Here is a 24939-nt window from a genome sequence, read left to right on the forward strand (position 1 = left end):
TACTGGCAGAAGTTTTTTTTATGCCACAAATGGGGTTTGCACTAATGCAGGCTGATAGTAAATCTGGCCCATAGAATGTAGCAAGAAAGTGTTCTTTTTGTTAAGCAGGATCATATGCAAGTCTGAACTTGTGAATCTGCTGTAGATTGCATATTTGGCATGGCGTACGAGGGGAGGGCTCTGAGCTTTGAATTCAGCCCGAACCCAGAGAACTCCTGCCAAATCCCAGAAATGGGATCTATTTGTTAAGCCTGACTTAACACATCACCAATTTCTGGGTCCAAACACTCCTTCAGATTAGAGATCGACCGATAAGGGTTTTTCAATAGCCGATGCCGATGTTTAGAGGTCAGGGTCAGCCGATGGCTGATATGTGCAGCCGATTTTTAGGGCCGATATCTTGAAGTTTTTCCCTTCATTTGCATGCTAAAATGTCACACTAATAATAAGTGGATGCATAACATTTCTAAAATTATCATCATTTATTGAGCACTGACCTGAACCATCGCTCGAATCTTAATTTTGTGCACTGCACGGTATTAAAATAAAAAATGTATCCAAAGTTAACCAAACAAATCAATAAACTGACCAAGTATTAAATATTTAAAACAGGTAATATACAGTATTGTTCAAAATAATAGCAGTACAATGTGACTAACCAGAATAATCAAGGTTTTTAGTATATTTTTTATTGCTACGTGGCAAACAAGTTACCAGTAGGTTCAGTAGATTGTCAGAAAACAAACAAGACCCAGCATTCATGATATGCACGCTCTTAAGGCTGTGCAATTGGGCAATTAGTTGAAAGGGGTGTGTTCAAAAAAATAGCAGTGTCTACCTTTGACTGTACAAACTCAAAACTATTTTGTACAAACATTTTTTTTCTTTCTGGGATTTAGCAATCCTGTGAATCACTAAAACTAATATTTAGTTGTATGACCACAGTTTTTTAAAACTGCTTGACATCTGTGTGGCATGGAGTCAACCAACTTGTGGCACCTCTCAGCTGTTATTCCACTCCATGATTCTTTAACAACATTCCACAATTCATTCACATTTCTTGGTTTTGCTTCAGAAACAGCATTTTTGATATCACCCCACAAGTTCTCAATTGGATTAAGGTCTGGAGATTGGGCTGGCCACTCCATAACATTAATTTTGTTGGTTTGGAACCAAGACTTTGCCCGTTTACTAGTGTGTTTTGGGTCACTGTCTTGTTGAAACAACCATTTCAAGGGCATGTCCTCTTCAGCATAGGGCAACATGACCTCTTCAAGTATTTTAACATATGCAAACTGATCCATGATCCCTGGTATGCGATAAATAGGCCCAACACCATAGTAGGAGAAACATGCCCATATCATGATGCTTGCACCTCCATGCTTCACTGTCTTCACTGTGTACTGTGGCTTGAATTCAGAGTTTGGGGGTCGTCTCACAAACTGCCTGTGGCCCTTGGACCCAAAAAGAACAATTTTACTCTCATCAGTCCACAAAATGTTCCTCCATTTCTCTTTAGGCCAGTTGATGTGTTCTTTGGCAAATTGTAACCTCTTCTGCACATGCCTTTTTTTTAACAGAGGGACTTTGCGGGGGATTCTTGAAAATAGATTAGCTTCACACAGACGTCTTCTAACTGTCACAGTACTTACAGGTAACTCCAGACTGTCTTTGATCATCCTGGAGGTGATCATTGGCTGAGCCTTTGCCATTCTGGTTATTCTTCTATCCATTTTGATGGTTGTCTTCCGTTTTCTTCCACGTCTCTCTGGTTTTGCTCTCCATTTTAAGGCATTGGAGATCATTTTAGCTGAACAGCCTATCATTTTTTGCACCTCTTTATAGGTTTTCCCCTCTCTAATCAACTTTTTAATCAAAGTACGCTGTTCTTCTGAACAATGTCTTGAACGACCCATTTTCCTCAGCTTTCAAATGCATGTTCAACAAGTGTTGGCTTCATCCTTAAATAGGGGCCACCTGATTCACACCTGTTTCTTCACAAAATTGATGACCTCAGTGATTGAATGCCACACTGCTATTTTTTTGAACACACCCCTTTCAACTAATTCAACTAATTGCCCAATTGCACAGCCTTAAGAGCGTGCATATCATGAATGCTGGGTCTCATTTGTTTTCTGAGAATCTACTGAACCTACTGGTAACTTGTTTGCCACGTAGCAATAAAAAAATATACGAAAAACCTTGATTATTCTGGTTAGTCACATTGTACTGCTATTATTTTGAACAATACTGTATAGAAGTAAATCATTTACATAAAAGTTTTAGAGCATTTATCAAGCAGAATTTTTCAAGTTTGTTGGAACATAAATGTAAACTTAAATATACATTTAAATAAAATAAATACAATTTTATGAATAAAAATCAATTAAACTGAAAAATATATAAAAAAGAAATAATAGTAGTGCTGCAAACACACTGGCAACTAGCAACATTTGTGTTTGGTATAAATGACACCGAACATCTAAAGTGCATTCTAATTTCAAACTTACATCACAGTCTGTTCATTATTAAAATAAAGTACAGTCAACCAAACATATAAAAGAGGTTACACTGGTCAGTTTAAATAGACCGTAGTATACCGGTCCACTCTGCTGTTATGCCAAGGACATTTTTGCTCATGTGAAGAGGATGATCTTTTCCGTCTAGTTTACATTAATAAAATAAAAAATATTATAGTTAAACATTCAGATACATTGCGAATATGGAAACATTTGGATAGGTGCAGAACGAGATGTGAGCAATAACCTCCAAATACATCTAGTCAAACCCGCACTCGCTCGTCCTCGTATGCAAGAACTCATGCACGGACTCGATCTAATGCACTGTAAATGACGGATTTTTTTAAAAAACCAAATAGGCCTAGCGGAACGCAAAAATTCCAAATCGAACATTTTCCAGAACAGGATCAAATAAAGAACTGGTCATAATACTTGCATATAATGTTTGATGTGAAAAAAGTATGTGAACAATGTGATGTGAGCAAGCGCCACAGTTACATTTGGGATAATTTTATTTTTAATACTAAGTGTCACTTGAAAACATTGCAATTGCATTTTAAAATACAACAACGAGCACCACAAAACCATTTAAAGAGGCGCATTCATCGGTCTCCTCGATGGGAAACATAGTAAAATGATCTCCAACATATGGGGTGCTCTCTTCATTTTATGAAATGATCATAATCACATGTATTCATTTTACAGTCCTGCTACTAGCATTTTATTCAGACTAAAACCCCTTTAATTTGGGTGAGAAAGCTTTTTTTCCAAGTGGGTTTTGCACATAATAATAATGCCGCTGCAGACGCATTTTGCAGCATTAAGGTTATTAAATGATTGTTATCGAGTCAAAATAGGGCCATATATATCTGCAAAATAAAACAATGTTTTGCAAACAAAAAATATGTTTTGCAAATAAAAAAAATATGTTTTGCAAATAAAAATAGAGTATTGAGAAAAAAATTGCTTTTTTGCAAGTAAAAAAAAAATAATTGCAAAAGAAAAGTTTACCACAAGAGAAAAAATTAAGTTTAGCAAAGTAAAACTTCAACAGCAATGACTTTGCAACACATTTCCCTTTGCGTTGCTCCTTTAAATCCGCGTTCCAGTCATCCATGCCTCTGCGGTGCAAGCTTTCCTTTGCGCTTCATTTTTTCTTTGCGCCTCGCTTTGTGTCACTGATTTGACGTGGGGGAGGGGTCAAGAGGTTGAGGTGTGTACAAGGGATGAAGGCGCGTCCTTCTCGTTACGTCATCAGCGCGAGCCCCAGACCGAGTGGATTGATCGAAATGGAGGAGCAGAGACATGCGGGTGATGGATCACAGGTATGTGTTATTGATCGCTTTCTTCAAGTTCGCTAGATAGACCGATAACTATATGTAACTATGTGTATCAACGCGTTTGCTCAAGTTAAGTAAGTTAGAGATCAATTAATGCGGGTTGCGTCGGCGGCTGTACATTTCTCTCAATATGCACACCTTTCACGTTGTTTTATAATTAATAAATAATTATTATTATTATTCTCCACGCCCTAGTTGTATTATGGACTATAAACGATGCCAAAGGTGTCTCTCAAAATATACTGTAAACAAAAAACAAATACAAAACAAATGCCTTGTATGTGTAAACATAATTTGAAATAAACCTCTTTTTGATTCCGAACAAGTTTATTTATATACAGTAGGTCACATCCCTATAGACTATGTTTAAAAGCTGTGATGTTTATGATACATTGTTAATGCACTTATTCTAGATCAGTTGTGTGAAACTCAATTCCTGGAGGGCCACAGCTCTGCACAGTTTAGCTCAAACCAGCTCCAACCCACACCTGTTTGGAGGTTTCTAGTAATCCTGAAGATCTTGATTAGCTGAATCAGATGTGTTTGATTGGGGTTTGAGCTAAACTGTGCAGAGCTGTGGCCCTCCAGGAACTGAGTTTAAAACACCTGATCCAGATAATCCTATATGATGTTGTGATGACCTATTTAACAGAGAGAATATTCTGATGTCTGTACAGCTGCACAGAATTGAATAGGTCTTCTGACCCGAAGCCTTGGTCAGATTCAGTCAGCTCAGGGTCAGCAGCAGCAGCCACAACAACGACAGCAGCCTCCTGCCTCAAATTCATAAAACCTTTATTTCTACGCACAGTTTACATATTTATGTTTTTTCAGGTGGAGGAAGAAGAAACTGATCTCTCTGCATGGTATGATCAAATTATTAACTGTGGTTTTATTGGGGCCGTTAAACCTGAGAACAAAGAGGCCATAATAAGGTCAGAAAAAGTCTTCTAACTTCTTTACATTTGAAACCTTGCAAACGGTTTTAATTTTGCTGCCTACCAGATATATGGATTAGCCACAACACTGTCTATATTATGCAATAATTTTCTGGTTCTTTTTCCAAATCAATTGTGCTTCATGCAACTCTACGTTTGGTCCCTTTGTTGAAGCAAATCTGAGAAGGTCTTGAAGTCTACAATTTTGTGGACATCCTGGAAAACCATTCAGGACTTTGCCACCAGTTCTTTTTCCCTGATGTGGTGGATGATGATGATAAGGTATCAGTAACTGGAAAAAAAAAATATGCCTATATCTTGTATTTCATTTTAGGAATGTTATAGATAGGAAAATTATTATTTACCAATTTAAAGAATAATTGTCAAACACTTGTTCCTTACAAAAAAAATAATAGTAGAAAATGGTAATAAAGTAGCTTTTTTGCATGTGCATATGTACCTGAAAATGGATGGTTGTTTTTTTTCCCCCACAAGCTGATGCAGACTTCATCATGCAGAACATTCTTCCGAAAATGTCGGAGAAGGGATCAGTACAAGAGACTTATGAAACCGCTATAATCAACTTTCTGCAAGACTTTCTCCAAGAAATTGAAAGCTGTGTTATGTATGAACTGACAGAGTTGATTTAGTATAAATATTGTAAAAAAAAACTACAAATTAATGTTAAAATGTAATTGATTTAATTCAGACAATATCAACCCCAACCAAGCCATTCAATTTGACAACGGTTTAAACTGAATTTAAAATTATACTAAAGGTATGGAATTGTACATGTTCAGGAAAATAAAAACTTTTATACATTGGTAAATGTTCTTATGGTTTTGAAATTTACTGTGTATGTGTAGAGAACACAACGTGTTACACAATGTAAAATTGTATATCTTAATGAATGTGTTAAGAGAACACAAGTTGTTATACTAGCCATTTTCTGCTTTAAATATAGCCAATACAGAAAATAAAACAAGCATGCAATGTCACCTTAAGTTTGTTTTTTATTGACTTGGATGTTAATTTGCTTGTAAATGTATCATTTGGTAACTAGTCATTTCAATGACTGATTTAGTGTCAATTAAGAATGAAGCAGCACAAAATTTAAAACTAAATAATGGTCTCTTCCATAGTTTTGAGAGTGTGAGGTTGGGTTAAAAAAAGTTTGAATTTGGGCCTTAAGTTCTTCAGTAAGGGGCATTCGACTGGAGGAACTACAATTCCTGTCCACGGCTGGTCAGAGATACTGTCTGTGTCCCAGTCAGAGTCATCGCCTTGTGCAATCTGTTAAAAGTTGGTAATAGTTTATGGACATTGGGGCAATGTCTTGCATGAAAACATTACATTAAAAGACACAAATTCTTAAAATACCTCAGATAGGACTGGAGGAGTGACAGGGTTTTGCAGGAGTCCAATTTCCCACAACTGGTCTGGGTTTAGATTACTCTCTGTGGAGAGGATGGTTATTCCACCCACTAGTAAAGGAGTCAAGGCTGGCTTAGAGACGAGGTAGGAACACAAACTGACAACAAAAGAGGTGCAAAAAGCCTCTACAGGCCCACCTCAATCAAATAAAAGAGATTATGATGTTCAGTGAAAGCTCTCCACACATAATAGCCTATGTGTTACTCAAATAATTTTACTTCAAAACCCCGTTAAATACCACCCTCTGGCCGGTCTGAAGTATCTGTTATTAATAATATAGGAGTCTAATAATAATAATAACAAGAAAGCGATCAATAACACATACCTGTGATCCAACACCCGCATGTCTCTGCTCCTTCATTTCGATCAATCCACTCGGTCTGGGGCTCGCGCTGATGACGTAACGAGAAGGACACGCCTTCATCACTTGTACACACCTCAACCTCTTGACCCCTCCCCCACGTCAAATCAGGGACACAAAGCTAGGCGCAAAGAAAAAATGAAGCGCAAAGGAAAGCTTGCACCGCAGAGGCACGGATGACTGGAACGCGGATTTAAAGGAGCAGCGCAAAGGGAAATGTGTTGCAAAGTCAATGCTGCTGAAGTTTTACTTTGCTAAACTTTATTTTTTCTCTTGTGGTAAACTTTTCTTTTGCAATTATTTTTTTTTTACTTGCAAAAAAGCATTTTTTTTCCTCAATACTCTATTTTTATTTGCAAAACATATTTTATTTTTGCAAAACATTTTATTTTTGCAAAACATATTTTTTTTGTTTGCAAAACATTGTTTTATTTTGCAGATATATATGGCCCTATTTTGACTCCATACTCCCTGCCTCTGAGAACATATCTATAAAAAAAAACACCATAAGCAAAAAGAAAAAAAAAAGGCTGTAAAAAAAATCACTGATTATGCTGGTAATCAAGCAATCAGATAAACTTACAAACAGAGCTAAGTTATTATTTGATGATATAGAATGATTAGAAATACTGTAAGCTTAAAGTTTCAGTGAATTAATTGACTTTATTGGAAAATAAGCATAATTACAATGGACTTAAAATGCATGCCAATAGCTTAGTAGCCATACAAAAATGCATGGTTTTAACATGTATTAAACAGTGTTATGTATATGTTTATATAATTTTAAATGTCTGTAATTTATTTGTTTTAATAAATATGCTGTCAGTCTCACTGTTCTGTGTGCTGTCTCTCTCATTGCTTTCTGTGCTCTCTATCTCATTGTTCTCTATGCTGTTTGTCTCACTCCCTGCCTCTGAGAACATATCTATAAAAAAAAAAAAAACACCATAAGCAACAAGAAAACATAATGCTGAAAAACAACAATGATTATGCTGGTAATCAAGCAATCAGATACATTTACAGACCTATATTATTATTTGATGATATACAATGATTAGATTAGATCACCCATTGACTCACATGGTATTTTTTGTTCCTACAGTGGAAGTCAGTGGGTGTCGACAACTGTCTATCTACCATCATTCTTTAAAATAACTTTAGTTTCAACAGAAGAAAGAACTCATAGAGGTTTGGAACAACATGAAGGAGAGTAAATGATGACACCATTTTTATTTTTGGTTGAACTATCCCTTTAATACTTTTTTTTCCACAGTAGGCCTGTGTGATGACTTTTATTTTTCGATATCCGAAGAGAATTCTCATTTTTTTCTGAGTTTTATTTAATTTATTTGCCTATTAATAATATTAAAAAAAATCAGTAAGTATTTCAGACGTTTTCTTTCTTAATTCCTTTTTAAATAAAATTCATTCAAGCAATCGGGACAATCTTACTGGCTGGTTGTCTCTCTTCCTCGTCAACATCAACACCTCCACTGTCATGTCGAGACAGGGTCTGGCGAGGTATCTTTGCCATACAGTGAGGTTCCAGGTATAACTTATATTTCTGCCTATTTCTACGCATCTTTGTAAAAAAAAAAAAAAAAAAACCCAACAACAACAACAACAACAAAAAAAAAAAACTATAAAAAATGTACAGTGCTTGAGACGAATCGTTGACGGAGCGCTTTGTCACGTACGAGGGGGCGGAGCTTAGCTTGCGCGAGACTAACATATCAACTGAAAATAACGGTAGAATTTTAAAACTGATTTGCCATCGTTCACTTGCGAAACCGCTCTACTTTTCAGTCAGGTAAATGTTATTAATTATTGTCTTTGCTGTTGTTTATAGATTTACTCAGTTTTTACTAACGTTAATTTGTGTAAGTCTGAGGTAATGTAGACGGCCGAGCCGTGTGTTAGACTTGCCTCAGTGGTTATGTTGTCTTAGTAAAAAAAAAAAACCTTTTGTAATCTAAATTTAGTCAGAGTGGACTCAAAAGTAACGTTAACGTTAATGGCAAAAAGATAAAGTTCACTGTCGGTGTCTTGCCTAGTATCAAACTAAATACAGTTTCTTGGGAATATATATCATAGGTGAACTTAAAATAGGGTGACTATAAGTGTCCTAATTAATTGATCTTTTTAATAATTGTCATTTATGTTGTATGTTAGCATGTTTGCCTACGTCCGGTTTATCGACGACAACATCCGTCAGATTGTTCCCTTGGACCATATAAAAGACTTCTGTCCACAGGACGTCAAGGATTTTGAAATAAAGAAAAAATATCATATTTTGTGGAAGAAATCCGCAGAGGACCAGGGACAATACTACAAAGCACAGATATTAAAATTGGCTGGTAGGATTTTAAAGCTATACCTCCTAAATATATCTAACGTTAACCATTTAATTTTAAGCACATTGATATTCTTGTACAAAATCTGTTGCATTGCTAGAATTGTGGGTATTATAGTCCCTGCTACAAAATATTCTGATAACAACCACCAACATCTACAATGGTAACTGACAAAGAACTAACGTTACTGTAGTTATTTTTGTGTGACATCTTATTGTAGGTTTGTTGTTATTTATATTTTATTTCTTTCTTCTTCTATTAATCAGAAACTGAAGAGGAATTAACTCGTGAGAGAATCTCGATACCCCCACTCGATAGTGATGAGGAAGACCGGTCATCCTCGAGAAGGTCCATGAATCCATCTGTAAGCTATTTGATCCATGTCTTTATAGATAGTGATACCCAGTTTATTTTAGATTTTTTTTTTTAAGTCTCAGTTAAAGTGTTAGTGTAGTTAATTACTAAAATTTCAGTTAAAACGAAAATCTGTTACGGCTTGTTTCTGCCATAGAATAAAAAAAGGTAACTGAATTTTTGACAAAATTCTGACATATTTCTCACAATTCAGAGAAGAAAATAATTGCAAGTTTATATCACACAATGCAGAAAAAAAAAAACTCAGAATTGTCAGGTATAAACAATTATAATTTTGAGATAAAAAGCCACAATTATTTTATTTTTTTTTTGTGGTGGAAACAAGCGTCCATACCAATAAGTTATGAGCTGAAATCATAACTTTAGAAACTTTTATTTGAAGTAGAATAAGTATATAAATAACGCTGTCCTCACTACATTGTATTTATTATATTTCGTAAAAGTTTTACCTGCCAACTGGCAACTGACACTGTTACATATACTCGCCAGCGGCAATTTTTACTCGCATCTGGCACTGTGTTAATTTTAGGCCCTGCATGTGCTTTATCAAACTTTTTTCCTGTCTTTATTATTGACGGTTTTCCTTTTGATAAATACTGATAACCATTTTATAGCCCAGACCTACACACACACACACAAAAAAAAAAACACTATAAATGGAAATGGCAGTATTATTACAGTAAGCAATATTGATTGGAGGGAGATAGTGTCAGTTGATTTTAGTGTTAAATCAACGTGTAATGAGTATTTAATGTTTTGTGAGAATTTGACGTTGTATGAAGTATTTTCTGTTTTTTAAAGTGTGACAACACAAATGACAAGAAAAAAAAAAGGCAGCAGTCCAAAGCATTAAAAAAAGGAAGAATTTAATGGATATCCTAAAAGAAAAGAAAAAAGTTATCCAGACCAGTTTTGAATCACAAGAGGAACATGTCCCCATGGCTGTGCACAAGGAACTGCAAGACAAATACTACAACCTAAAAAAAAGGATGCGAGAGGAGGAGATGTCTAATGAAGAAAACGAGAAAACAATTAAATTTTTAAAAGAAGAGAAAAGGGACATGAAGGCTGAACTGCAGCAACTAAGGTGGTTAAACCTAAATCTCCAAGAGGAGCTTTACAAAAAAAAAAAAAGTAAGCATTTTCAGACTGTTTAGCTATTAATTTAATATAGAAGGTTCCTAGAATCTGACAATTTTAAGTGCAACTTAAAGCCAGTGATTATTTTTATTATTACTGTTTTGGCAACAAAACCAATGTAAGTGTTGCTTAATATGATATTACAGTAACACAGAATGAGACCTCTTCTGCAGTCCATACTCCACTCCCTCAACGGCCATTTCATGGTACAGAAAAACTAGCAGAAAAGCAAACAGAGATGATACCCAAAAGTGAGCATTTTCAAACTGTTGGGCTATTAATTTTACATGCATTTTTTTAAGGTTCTTAGATAGAAATGGACACTTTCAAATGTAACTTAAAGGCTGTGATTTTACCCTTTTTTGGAACAAAAATTAAAGTATTACTTTATCTTATATTACAGTAAAACAAAAAGAACCACAGACCTCTTCTGCAGGCCACACTCAACTCCCACAGCAACCAGTTCTTGGTCCGGAAGAACCAGCAGAGGAGCTAGGACACAGGGATGGCAAGGTATTTGTAGTATGTTCAGTTCAATAAAGAGGAAGGAGACCGGGGTCGGTGTACGGGGCTCGTGGGAAACTTTATTTAAATAATAATAACACAAAATAAACAAACGCAACAGGTGCGCGCACTTCACAGTCTCTATCAGAATCAGAATCGGAAAGAGCTTTATTACCAAGTATGCTTGTGCATACAATGAATTTGTTTTAGTGACATAAGCTTCCAGTACACAGAGACAACAACACACAGACAAGAAAAAAAAAAGACAATTACAAATTGGCAAATAAATAAGTGTATAAACAATTGTGGTATAAATGATAATGGAATAGGATTGAGTGAGATGCAGGAATGTTCTAAGATGGAGGTTTAACAAATAAATATAAGGATATTGCACGTTTATGAGCATAAGTAGAGAACATTTAACTGTTCATGAGGTCGATTGCCTGGGGGAAGAAACTGTTCTTGTGCCTTACTGTTCGAGCCCGTTGCTCCGTGCTGCATCCGCGATTAAAACCTTACCTCCACGGCGGGTCTGTTTTGGACCCGCACATTGAAACATATATCCGCCACGGACCTGCAACGGACTCCTAAAAATACGGTCTCATCTGGCCCGGGTCCGTTTTTGACCCGTTTATCTCATTTTCAAAATCCCTTCTGTTCTTGTTGTAGGATAAAAGTACCATCAGCTCATCGGTTCACGAATCGGACGCGTTCACGAATCGTTTCTTTTAGGCAGAAACGGTTCTTCACTCGTGAACGAGTCAGTCTATTGTTCGTTATCTGGCTCGGCTCGGTGTTCATCTTCAGTTCTCTCTTCACAGCAGTTCAGTCAGTGTACTGTTTGAGTGCATGAATTACTCCGGGATATTGGTTTGTTTGAACTCCGAGGGAGTGTCAGTCACATTAAAAAAGTTAACAGCTTAAGTCATTTGTGGATTAATGCATATTAGAGATGCGAACCGTTCAAAACTATTCAGTTCGATTTGGTGAACTGAATGATTTGTTCGCGAACTGGATATCCAGACTGCTTTGATTTGAACGCTCTCTCACAACAGACACGGAAGAGAAGACAATACTGAATAAAGTCGTTGTTTTTGCCATTTTTGGACCAAAATGTATTTTCAATGCTTCAAAAATTTCCAACTGTGATGTCACATGGACTACTTTGATGATGTTTTTCTTACCTTTCTTATTTTCACCGTTGACTGCAGACTGATAACCCTCACACACCCGCGTGGTTTAACCCCTTACTAGTAACCCCCCTTTTTTGGCATGGAGACCGAAATTACATACCCAAAATAAAAAGGTTTCTGCTCATGATTCTTTCTGACTAGATACATAATCAACCTTTGTTCACAAAGCTGACACTTTAAAGTTTACTGTTCAGGAATCAGAATCACTCAGACTGTTATGATAATAGAGATGTATAAGCTCAAACATAAAAACAAAAATAAAAATATTAAAAACATATGTTTTAAATGTATTTAAAAAAATGTTGATGTAGGAAATGAGTTTGAAAACACAGTGTAGCTAAGGCCACAAGTCTTCCAAGACTTCATAAAAAATTTCATAATCGAATCTGTAAAACTGTGAATTTTATGAAATATTTTCTAAGGCCATGTCATGTGTTTTTTTAGAGAAGGCTAATCAGATTGATTTATGGCCCTTGTCATCTCTGTAAGATCTCACATGTAAACTCTCCTGTGCTCTTTGTGTATGTATCACTGTTGAAAACTGCCCGATTCATGATTGTATTGTTCTCACCAAACGGTTCTTTCACACCTCCGCCAAGTATGACACATTATCCGCATTATTCTTTTATCATTATTCTTTTGTTTTTATTCCACCTTTATTAGCCTTGATTGTGGTTTTTCAGGCTTTACAAAGCAACAAAGCAGCGATCTCACTTCAGTCTCTCTTTGCATTTAGCCCTTATTTATCAAAAGTCTTACTATAAAAATACAACAAAACATTTTCTTACGACCTTACGTGAATTATTGAGACAAAAATGCATTATGAAGAAGAAAAGCACCTGCTATTAGTAGCATTGGTGCTAACGTTAGCATCAAGCTACATCTGACAATTTATGAAATTATTAGTACACTTTTACTCAAAACTCACTTTAAACCCCGATCGAGTGTTTATAATAACTTCCTTTAGCGATCAGGGGTGGAATTTGGTCGTTTACTGTTGTAAAAATATGTTATTTGTAGCCTTTTTCATCGCTGCACAAGTTAGCATTTCCCATGTACATTTTCGATTTTTTTATAAAAACGCCCCAGATCTCAAGAAATTCTCATACCAAGCTTTACTATCGTAATCGCGGGTTTATTATTCGGATATTTCGTGTGTACAGAGGTGTTTCAGTGTTGTTTTGGCCAGATAACTACCAGGAAGTGTGCAGGAAGCATGTGACACGATGGGGCGGTGTCCAGATATGACACTCTAATATTGACATTGGGAAGGCCCAATCGGAGTCTGAGTCACACACCGCACGAGCTGTGACTACTGCACGCACACACAGATCGCTGGGAGAGGCTGTTTATCATCAGATCGCGTAAATCAGTGGAAAATGAATAGAAATGACGATTCTGTCTGAAGAAATATGAAGTAAACATCTGTAAATATATCCATATATCTCCGCAGATATGCATCTTTTGTCTTTAAATCCTTATTGACGCTGTTCAGTGAGTCTATGTGAACACAAATAAACCGCTCTTGACGTGACTGAATATGAGTGAGTGGTGAATTTCTATTCAAAATGTGCCATAATACGGATTAATTATTTTGCACTCCTGACATAAATCACTAAATATCTGTCACTGCAACAATGTTTTATCAAAATATTGGTCAAATATAATATATTTAAATGAAAACTGGAATATTTGTATGTAATATATGTTGCATTTTGACATTGCCAACCTTTAAATTAAGTTGACAGTAAGTAATAAACAGTATTAAGCACTGAGTAGTTGAATATGGTTAAGTTTTCCTTATCACTATTTTTATTTTTATAGTTGTTAAATGATCAACTTGCAATGAACAGAAGAAAAAGAAAATCTGAAAATATATTTTTGTGTTCCACAGAAGATAGTGATACAGGTTTGAAACTATATGAGGGAGTACGAGACAAAAAGCTCGTTTTCAGGTAAAAATATTTAGCTGTTTGTGAATGTATGTATAATAATGTGTAATAAAAATATGTCCAATGACCTGTTTAAATTGAATAATATAAACAAAAATGCCCTTAACTATGACCTCTATACAAATTTCCTGGACAAAGTCATTTTGTCCGTCTCGGTCCTCCTCATCCCACTTCTGTCCATCTTGATGTGAAGTTTTCATCTATAATCAATCATTTTTTTAAGTTAACTTACAGCAATAGAAAAATAGCTAACACACAAAAAACTAAACAGTCATTTCAAAAACAACATTTTAAAGTATTAAAGTCCTCTTCATCATAAGTAATGTATGATTATTTTCTTCATATTCTTGTACTGTTTGTGTCCATGCACCTTGTTCAGTGTTAAAAGTGTGGCAGATTCCATCTCATTAGTAAAATCAACTATAACAGAAACCGTTATATTTTTTTATAACGCTTTAAATGCTTAGTTACAAAGACTAGTTTATGCAATGTGGATATGTGTGCACATAATTATGGACAATAACTAAATATTTTAATAGTTTAATTTGGAGAACACTACATTTTCTAATCAAGTAGAAAATACATGTGCTTTCATCCACTGATCATGAAGAAAACTGCATGTGACTAAAATGTGGTCAAAATCCCATGTTTTAAAAGATGAAGTGCTATGCCGGCTATTTTCAGTAAGACCATATTAGTTGATTAGACCGCAATGTGGAGCTAAAAAGCTAAATATTTGCCCTATCTCCATCTCTCTTCACTGTTCCCACATCTCAGGCCTCAAATACATAAAGTATTACCTGTTTAGACAGTTTTTGAAGTAAAGAATAAAGAAAATACTGTGCACAACCTATTGAAACAACCAGTTCTTTATTAACCCTCGTAAGACCACAATCCTTTCGACCTCAAAAAAAAAGTGAGTTGGCAATGAAAGGTGATGAGTTTGGATCTATGGCACTACATGCACACAACACTTAAAGAAGGCCAGCACAGATCTGGCAGAACTCGCTGCAGAAGCCTGGGTGGGTGTCTTCACTAAAAATCGTTATGAGTTCCCCTCTTATTCCTCGACCTACATATCCTACAGGTTAGCAAAGAAAGAAAAAAAGATATTCCAATGTTCATTATTTTTGTAATGTTTTAATTAATCATTAAAAGCAAAACACCACATGGCAACAACTAACACTGCATACCTGGAATACAATTTTTGAAAGCATCTCCACACTGCATTCAAGTTTCCAGTGTGTACATTTTGTAGTACTCCGCCTTGTAGTATGAGGAAAAGGCACTCCAATTTGTGACACCTGTAAACATGTAAAAGTACACACATTCAAAAATCCACAAGGCTGGAATTCATTAACCGGCTGTTCAAGCAAATAAAAAAATAATTTCTTAAGATAAAAATACGTGAAGTTATGCAAAAACTACTAGAGAACACACTGTCAAGCCAAAGAAAATGGGCTCATCTTCTGAAGGCTTCCCTCATCACAACGTCTCTGAAGGGAGTGCACACAAGTGCCAGTTTCAGAATTGCCTCGTCACCCTCTTGAAGAACAACATGGATAAAAATGTCCTCCAGAACAGATGCTGGCAACTGTAAGCAAACAAAAAGGAGAAATATGAAGATACTGGTCCAAGTGCCCAGTTTTTGAATTTATCTGTGTTCTGGGGATACATATGTTTGTAGTGTAAAAAAATAAAACAATAAAAATAAAAAAGGTTAATGGCCCGTCTGTTCTCATTGTGAAGTGGACCAAGTAAAAGGAATACAAAGACCAGTATGCTGAGAGCAGTGTTGGGTGTAACTAGTTACTGTAATTTAATAACAAATACTTCATATGTAATTGAACTTAACACTGTGGCTGTAACATCAGCATTTAAAGTTTAACATTAAAATGCATGCTTTTTATGCACCCTTCTCACTTTAAATACTTTCAAATTCTCAATTAAAACTAGTTGAGTATTAGCATGAACATTGCTGGGATATTGCCTGTTTATTATTAAAAGCACATATTAATGTCTTATTCTTCAAGACCTTACTCCAAATACTTAATCCTAACCAATTCTTAAACTTAACAACTACTTTACTAAGTATTACTTAGCAGTAATTAGAAGTACATCGAGGAAAAATAGTTAATAGTGAGAACTGGACCCTAATCTAAAGTGTGAACAGAAAAATTTATATAGTTACTTGAAAGAATTAAAAGAAACATTTCATGTCTATCCTTGTATCATTAACTTGTCCAGGTTGATATAGGATTTAGAAAGTAATTAGTAATAAGAAATTAAATACTTTTTGGAGAGAGTAATTTGTACAGTAATCTACACTGATGCAATTAGAAACTAGTAATTAATTACTTTTTTTAATTAAGAGTAACTTACATAACACTGGCTCAGAGTTAAAATTTCTAAAATGTACAATTGGTAGCGACTTAGACATTATACCGCAAGAATCCCATGTTACTTGAGACAACCGTTCATGTAGCTCACTTGGTCTTCCTTGAGGCTTAAGGCTTTCCTATAACACAATTAATGGTGTCAGAAATAAATAAAAGAGAGTTAAAACTTTGGAAAGACAGCATGGTTTTGCAAATCTGTTTCTCACGTTTCATGGCTCATGCACTTTAATAGTAAGTTCAGCCAGCACTCATGAATGTAAGGCATGTCTATCTATGGAAAGAAGAACAAAAAAAAAAAAAAAAACATCGAAAGCTGAGGCAAACTGAAAGAGCCATCAACTAATTTTTTTATAAATGCAAGGCTCTCACCTGGGTGAAATCAAAAGGCCACTCAAAAGTAATGTATAGTGCATACTGTAACATAAGACACTGATTTTAAGATACTTATCCCTTACATACTCTTCATATACCTATTGCCTTTGAAATGCCACTAACGGAATCCCCAAAGTCAGCTAAGGTTAACTTTCATCTTCATTTGTAACATACCATTAGCATGAACACTCCACACTCCAAGCTGTCTCTCTGTGATGGAATATCCTGCCAAAAATACAACATTTACTATAGACATTTTGTATTGATAGCAGTGTTGAAAGCTGAGTGCTATGTACCTTGTTTTTAAAAAGCTGCCAGTTTCCAGCAACCAACAGAGACAGTTAAAAACATTTTTAAATGTACAATCCACCTCTACAGGTCTGATTCTGAGAACCCGCTAATTGGGTTTCAGTAGCAAGTTTGACACGTGTGTTGTCTACTGTCATGCACTGTAAAGCATGTACACATGAAGGCAAAAAAGACATGTGCTGTGTCCCAAAGTGAAGTGTGTGTACTCCGAAGTATGGATGTGAAGTGCGATTGCGTCACAGCGTCACAACGTAAGCTGTCCCAAAGTCAGAATGCGCACTTTGAAGGGTGCATTTGAAGTGCGAATGCGTCACCCCGGTGCAACAAAGGCTGACGAATTTCGAAAGCGACTTGAAATGCGCCCTTCAATTCCCATGAAAATGAAGTGTACATCTGATGGACACTTCGCACCCTTCCATATCCCAGAATCACTTGCACGCACATGATGACGGTGGCAGGTGAGAGTTCTGTGGAGGACTTCACATTGATATGTAAGTAGGCTATTGTATTTTCATTCACTCAAATACTTAGCGAAAGTGTTAAAAGCCAGTTTTTTTTTTACATAAAGCCCACAAACAATAAGACAGCTGCTATATAAGACAATGGTCTTTCTCTTTGTTGTGTTTTTGAAGTGCTGTCATACAAGAGATGTCTACAAATGTTTTAACCAAACTTTAGCACTGCAGTATTTTGTATGCATGTCCTGCTGTGTCATATTTTATATTGGTAAGATTACAGAGCTGTCTTTATATTTTTCGTAAGTGTTTCCATTTTCTCTTGTTTTATTACTATTCTGGAGAGAGTGAGCCTGCTGGGAAAGACTTAAAAATACAAAGTTAACAGACAATTCTTTTGCTGAAATTCATTGTGCTGTTGTTGTTAACAGGCATGGTTTATTTGCTAAGTGTCCTGGGACAGGTGAGGGGGTGAGTGGAGGTGCTCAGGGAGGACATCAAACTCCAGAGAGAGAGAAGAGCACAAGTTTTCTCTTCTTAAGAGAATGCGTAACAAATACACTCTTCGTTAGCCAAGAGATAACAGTAGGAAAAATGGGTATATTACAGTTTTTCAATATATTTTTTTAAATGTCACATTGTCAATGGAAAAACCTAATTTAGCTAGTTTATTTTTTTGATGCAAGTTAAAATGAAATGCATAAGTTATAAGTTTACATTTTTATTTTTTAGTGTGTAATTTATTCATAAATAATCCTGAGTACTTTCTGTACATTTTGTATTTTTGTTTTTCATATTCATGTGTAAATAAAAGAGAAGTACCCATGAACATTTATTTTAATGCAGCTTATAATTTTTTTTTTCACAAAACATTCTTTTATGTGTTTATTTTTTTGTCCTGTAAATATTTTTTTTTACACATTAAAAGAAATTGTAAACGTATAAAACCATTTACAGCATAGCTTAGGTTTAACATCAGAAAAACACCATCAGTTTGAGCCCAGCGCTGCCTCCGTGTGTTCTGGGGTCTTCAGGAGGTCAATCTCGTGGTGAATGGTCAGCAGCTCCTCAGCGACTTGGAGGGAAATGCGGTGGACATTGGAACGAGGCACATATCAAACACTCTGGAGACCACTCTGTTCGATGTACCACTGACAGACTGAAGAGAAACACCAGGGTCTGGATTGTAGCACTTCTCAGAAGATCCAACAGCTCTGTCAGGGCCTCGCTGCTCAGAACAACACCATTAAACACCCGTCCAGCACTGACACATTCAGCTTTATACTGCAGTACAGGGGTCTGCTCTGATTTAGGGAAGGAAGGAAAAGAGAAATTGTTTAGAGCTATGACAACGTAATTAGTAAAAGAAATAGAGATACTTTAGTAAACTATAATAACTACCAATACCATATTGGGGAAAAACTAGTTGTCTAACTAGTTGAAAAACTAGTTATTTAAAACCTTTGCTAAAGGGACAGTTCACCCAAAAATAAAAAATTCCAAACCTGGAACACATTGAGTAAATGATTACAGAATTGTAATTTTTGGCTGAACTGTCCTTAAAGTAAAAGTATAATCTTTCATACTCGAATATATTTAAGGTATTGAGAGTAAAACTGTTGGGTAGTTTAATCTACAACAATGCATCATGTTGTAAAATACCATATTTTTGTAGTGCTGCTCTCCTGCGAGAAAAAAACCCCGTAGTACTTTATATTTGTTCGAGTATACTTTACAGATGTACTTTTCCTACAGTTTTGAAAATGAAAGTAACACCATTTATTGTGAGAATATTAATGCATTATTGTAACTATATGAAAGACTGCATCTGCAGGACTGGGACCGGTCAAACAGAGCACTGTTAGCTGTCACAGAGGCCACTGAACATTAAGCTGGACTATGCTAAAAAATATATAATCAGTTTATTCCGTTTTATTTTCATGGTTAACTGCCTTAAAAAATCTAGGTAGCAAACCTATCTACATATGATCATCTTGGTCAAGACAATAAACTACGTAAAATTGCACCTTTGTCAGATATCAGTCAGCATTTTAACTGCTATGTGTGTGTTTGTGTATTTTGTAGTTTTTCCATATGTATCATTACATTATCAAGTAATCTCCAATCCAGTACCTGCATTTAAAGATGTAATCCGACAAAGGACACAGCAAACCAGTGTAATTTACCTGGCCTCGGTCTTGGCTAAGCCTGAGGTACATCACCTTCTCCACTTTGACGTAAAACATAAAAACAAAAACGAGCCGTTCTGGCTCCTCCTATCCTGACAGTCCTCTCTTCAGCTCTCCTCTGGCACCGTTGCTATGCGACAGAGCGCTAATCGGAAACACCAGGTGGAGGAATTAGGAAATCCTGCGAAGGCGGAGCATCTCACGCATTTCGGAGGGCCCTTCGTGCACTTCGGAGACCAGGGGCCCGTTCTTCGTACGTCGCTTATTACATCCGAGATCAAATGACACATCCAAGATATCATCGTGCTAATCCTAAAATCCGTACACTCAACTTTGGGACACAGCTACAGACTTCACCACAAAGTGCAAAACCCAGAGATCATGGTTTACCAACCGTGACAATTACGTCTTCTAATGGTTTATGTTTGAGGTAGCCTTGTAGATGTTGCATTAAAATTGTGACATAAATAGTTTTATAGTTTTTAAAAGTTAGTATAATATTGAGGTACATTGAATAAAATATTAATGAATTACAAAATGTTTGTATAGTGATTCGAATAATCACTTTTCATTCCTTATTTTGTTTTATTTATCTTTTAATTATCAAATACTGAGTAACAAAAATGCTTTCTATGTGTTCCCTTTCTAACAAGATTTTAATGATTGACTGTACACTGTTAAAACATTTCAAGTTGGTTAAACTTAGAAACTAAAGTTCACCTGATCCCTTAAAAATGTGAGTTAACTCAACTTACAGATACTCTTTGTTTCAACTCAAGAAGTTAAGTTTTACAATTTATTAAACTAATGGTCATTTGTTGTTTAAACTTGATGCTCTGAGTTAAAACAACTTACTATGTTACATTATCGGTTCAAGAAAACTCAAATCATAATAAATAGAGTTGTAACTGGTCTGCTCAAAAATGTAAAAAATTTATTGAAATATTAAAAAATTCAAGTAATGTTGTACAAGCTTTAACATTGGTTTGAGAATACAAATTCTTGTAAGAAAACAGGTTTTAAAAAGCCATTTAAGAACACAAGTGCTACATCCATTTCATCAAAACATCAAAGTTTCTCTAATAATATACAGAACTAGAAGAAAGGTAGATGTAAAATATAACTGAGGGGGAAAGAAAAAGGCATGAATTGTGGAACAATGAGGAGTGGCAGGCCATGTGTAATGATACAAAATAATGGCTCATCAATCACTTTAAAGATTGTAAGTGTTCTCTATATAAACAAGTACATGTAGCTTTCTGACCTTTGAATGATTTGCACAATACACGGTCATTGACTGTGTTGAACAATACTCATGTTGTAAACGCTCACTAAAAGCAATAAGAACACACATGTGAAATTGGTCTATTTCCAATAAATGATCAAAGTATTTTTTTTATTTTTATATATAAAAGTTTTTCCTTATAGTAAACAATTGACCAACATTCAGCATTGGAGACTCCAGATAAAGCAAAAAAAAAAAAAAAAAAAAAAACTTTAATATTTTGTTAGATTTGTACATGATATTATTGATGACATGATCTGATATATAGTATAGTACTTAGATTGACTGACAGTCAAAAAAGCATTTTAGCATAAATTATTACGGATTCTGGGATAAAATAATAATAATAAATATATTGTAATGGCTGATTTACTTTTTCCCTACACATACTGCTCTACAATGAATTCAGTATCATCAGTACATTCACAAGATTTAAATATATTTTCTTACATCACACATCTTGATTATCTCAGAAGTCTCCTCTGAAAGGAAGCGTAGAAGGCCAAGCAAGGCAGCTTTTCTTCTGTTCCAATTTGTGTCCTACATACAATTATAAACAATACTGAGTGACTCCAATATATATATATATATATATATACAGTCTTGTTCAAAATAATAGCAGTACAATGTGACTAACCAGAATAATCAAGGTTTTTAGTATATTTTTTATTGCTACGTGGCAAACAAGTTACCAGTAGGTTCAGTAGATTGTCAGAAAACAAACAAGACCCAGCATTCATGATATGCACGCTCTTAAGGCTGTGCAATTGGGTAATTAGTTGAAAGGGGTGTGTTCAAAAAAATAGCAGTGTCTACCTTTGACTGTACAAACTCAAAACTATTTTGTACAAAAAAAATTTTTTTTTTCTGGGATTTAGCAATCCTGTGAATCACTAAACTAATATTTAGTTGTATGACCACAGTTTTTTAAAACTGCTTGACATCTGTGTGGCATGGAGTCAACCAACTTGTGGCACCTCTCAGCTGTTATTCCACTCCATGATTCTTTAACAACATTCCACAATTCATTCACATTTCTTGGTTTTGCTTCAGAAACAGCATTTTTGATATCACCCCACAAGTTCTCAATTGGATTAAGGTCTGGAGATTGGGCTGGCCACTCCATAACATTAATTTTGTTGGTTTGGAACCAAGACTTTGCCCGTTTACTAGTGTGTTTTGGGTCATTGTCTTTTTGAAACAACCATTTCAAGGGCATGTCCTCTTCAGCATAGGGCAACATGACCTCTTCAAGTATTTTAACATATGCAAACTGATCCATGATCCCTGGTATGCGATAAATAGGCCCAACACCATAGTAGGAGAAACATGCCCATATCATGATGCTTGCACCTCCATGCTTCACTGTCTTCACTGTGTACTGTGGCTTGAATTCAGAGTTTGGGGGTCGTCTCACAAACTGCCTGTGGCCCTTGGACCCAAAAAGAACAATTTTACTCTCATCAGTCCACAAAATGTTCCTCCATTTCTCTTTAGGCCAGTTGATGTGTTCTTTGGCAAACTGTAACCTCTTCTGCACATGCCTTTTTTTTAACAGAGGGACTTTGCGGGGGATTCTTGAAAATAGATTAGCTTCACACAGACGTCTTCTAACTGTCACAGTACTTACAGGTAACTCCAGACTGTCTTTGATCATCCTGGAGGTGATCATTGGCTGAGCCTTTGCCATTCTGGTTATTCTTCTATCCATTTTGATGGTTGTCTTCCGTTTTCTTCCACGTCTCTCTGGTTTTGCTCTCCATTTTAAGGCATTGGAGATCATTTTAGCTGAACAGCCTATCATTTTTTGCACCTCTTTATAGGTTTTCCCCTCTCTAATCAACTTTTTAATCAAAGTACGCTGTTCTTCTGAACAATGTCTTGAACGACCCATTTTCCTCAGCTTTCAAATGCATGTTCAACAAGTGTTGGCTTCATCCTTAAATAGGGGCCACCTGATTCACACCTGTTTCTTCACAAAATTGATGACCTCAGTGATTGAATGCCACACTGCTATTTTTTTGAACACACCCCTTCCAACTAATTCAACTAATTGCCCAATTGCACAGCCTTAAGAGCGTGCATATCATGAATGCTGGGTCTTGTTTGTTTTCTGAGAATCTACTGAACCTACTGGTAACTTGTTTGCCACGTAGCAATAAAAAATATACTAAAAACCTTGATTATTCTGGTTAGTCACATTGTACTGCTATTATTTTGAACAAGACTGTATATATATACAGATGAAAAATAATCACATATCAATAAATCACATGCCATCTTATAACGTAAATGATTAAAGAGGTCATATATAGAGGTCATGACAAGTAATAAAATCAAGAATAAAGAATGTTTTAAAAATAAGCAAGTTCACAATTACCTTATTGTAAAATGAATGTCCTTCACACAGCTTCTTGAAAACTTTTTAGGGTGACACTTTATATCTTTAGAGTGACAATAGCTTTGAAGAGGAATCAACAGCTGTAACGGTGTGGAAAAGCAGTAGCATATCAGTAGAAGCAATATAGACTAAGCAAATGAAATTGTACAAAAATAATTGCATGGTCTGCATTAAATATGTTGTTTGACTGCATTAGTCCTGCAAAAAATATACAAGTTAAACAGCAAACGATTTTAATATCAGTAAGGATGTGTTAACTGTACCTCATTGTAACATGAATGTCCTTAAAATCAGCTTCTTGAAAACTCTGCAGGGTGACAACCTTAACCTTATATCTTAGGCTGACAATAACTTTGAAGAGGAAGAGCTGTAAAAAGCAGGTGTGAAAAAGCAGTAGCATATCAGTAGATGCGATACGAAATAAGCATATGACATTATGTTATACAAAAATCAGTAGACAAACAGCTGTCAGTAACGTTTAAAAGTAACTAAAATATATAAACTGAAAACCGAAGTGAAATATTAAGCTATTTTAGCATTTGAGGCTCTAGTAAAATTAGCGAGGGAAAAACCCGTGTCCTTATATTGCCCCAGTCAAGTGCGTCTTCATCTGTGTAACGTTACACCCGGTCAAGCCAGCGCTGCCTGGATTTGAACATTTGTCTAGTTTTTAATTACAGTACAAATGCGTGGCATCGCCAAAAGGCAGAGAAAGACGATTTTTGGAAGCTTAATGCATGGCGACACCTTAACGTAACGTACATCCACAAACAGACGTGCACTCGTGCAGCAAAATCCAGGCGACGGCAGGCTTGACCGGGTGTTCACAGACGGTGGCTCAACTGACCAACGGTCTTACACACGCGGAGCACGGTCAGTGCAATAAATAATAATACCTGCAGACTTCAGGTCGAAGACCAACTAAAATATAAGCACTGTGAACCAAAGTGAGATAACTATTTTAGCGTTTGAGGCTCTGGAACACAGTGAATTAACGAGGGAAAAACTTGTGGTGTCATATTAATTTATCATTACAAATAAAAAAACAAAAACTCACTTTCCTCGCATTCTTTGTGTTTCTCGACACAAATTCGTGTAAGGTCTCCAGGCAGCTGCATTAACTCAAAATGGCGATGACTTCTCTCTGTATTTCGCTTTTCGCGCTCTCCGTGTATCGCCCCTCCCCAACATATAACTTACAGACACTAGTTAAATGAACTTTTACAAGCCAGACAAAACTCAGAAGAAGTCAAGACAACACATTACTTCACGTTTAAATTTTCAATAACTTATAAACTTAAGTTCAGTATCCAAAACTTAAAATGACAATTTAAGTTAAAGAGGAAAAGTAAGTTCATATAACTTATTTGGGCTATGATGTTTTACAGTGTAATCATAATGTAAAACCTGATACTTATC

The 24939-nt window shown here is 35.7% G+C and overlaps 2 long non-coding RNA genes across 2 annotated transcripts; one reads left to right on the forward strand and one right to left on the reverse strand.

The window, feature by feature from the left end:
• Nucleotides 1–5348: 5348 nt before the first annotated feature.
• On the reverse strand, nt 5349–6546 carry LOC113075983 (uncharacterized). Its single transcript, XR_003281082.1, has 2 exons — nt 6178–6546; nt 5349–6090 (listed from the first exon to the last, which is right to left on the reverse strand). It is a non-coding gene; the product is annotated as an uncharacterized LOC113075983 (long non-coding RNA).
• A 1267-nt stretch (nt 6547–7813) lies between these two features.
• On the forward strand, nt 7814–11199 carry LOC113075987 (uncharacterized). Its single transcript, XR_003281083.1, has 6 exons — nt 7814–8402; nt 8765–8949; nt 9213–9310; nt 10123–10455; nt 10608–10712; nt 10865–11199. It is a non-coding gene; the product is annotated as an uncharacterized LOC113075987 (long non-coding RNA).
• Nucleotides 11200–24939: the final 13740 nt, after the last annotated feature.

Source organism: Carassius auratus, unplaced genomic scaffold, assembly GCF_003368295.1.
Source record: "Carassius auratus strain Wakin unplaced genomic scaffold, ASM336829v1 scaf_tig00018191, whole genome shotgun sequence".
Taxonomy (NCBI): Eukaryota; Metazoa; Chordata; class Actinopteri; order Cypriniformes; family Cyprinidae; genus Carassius; species Carassius auratus.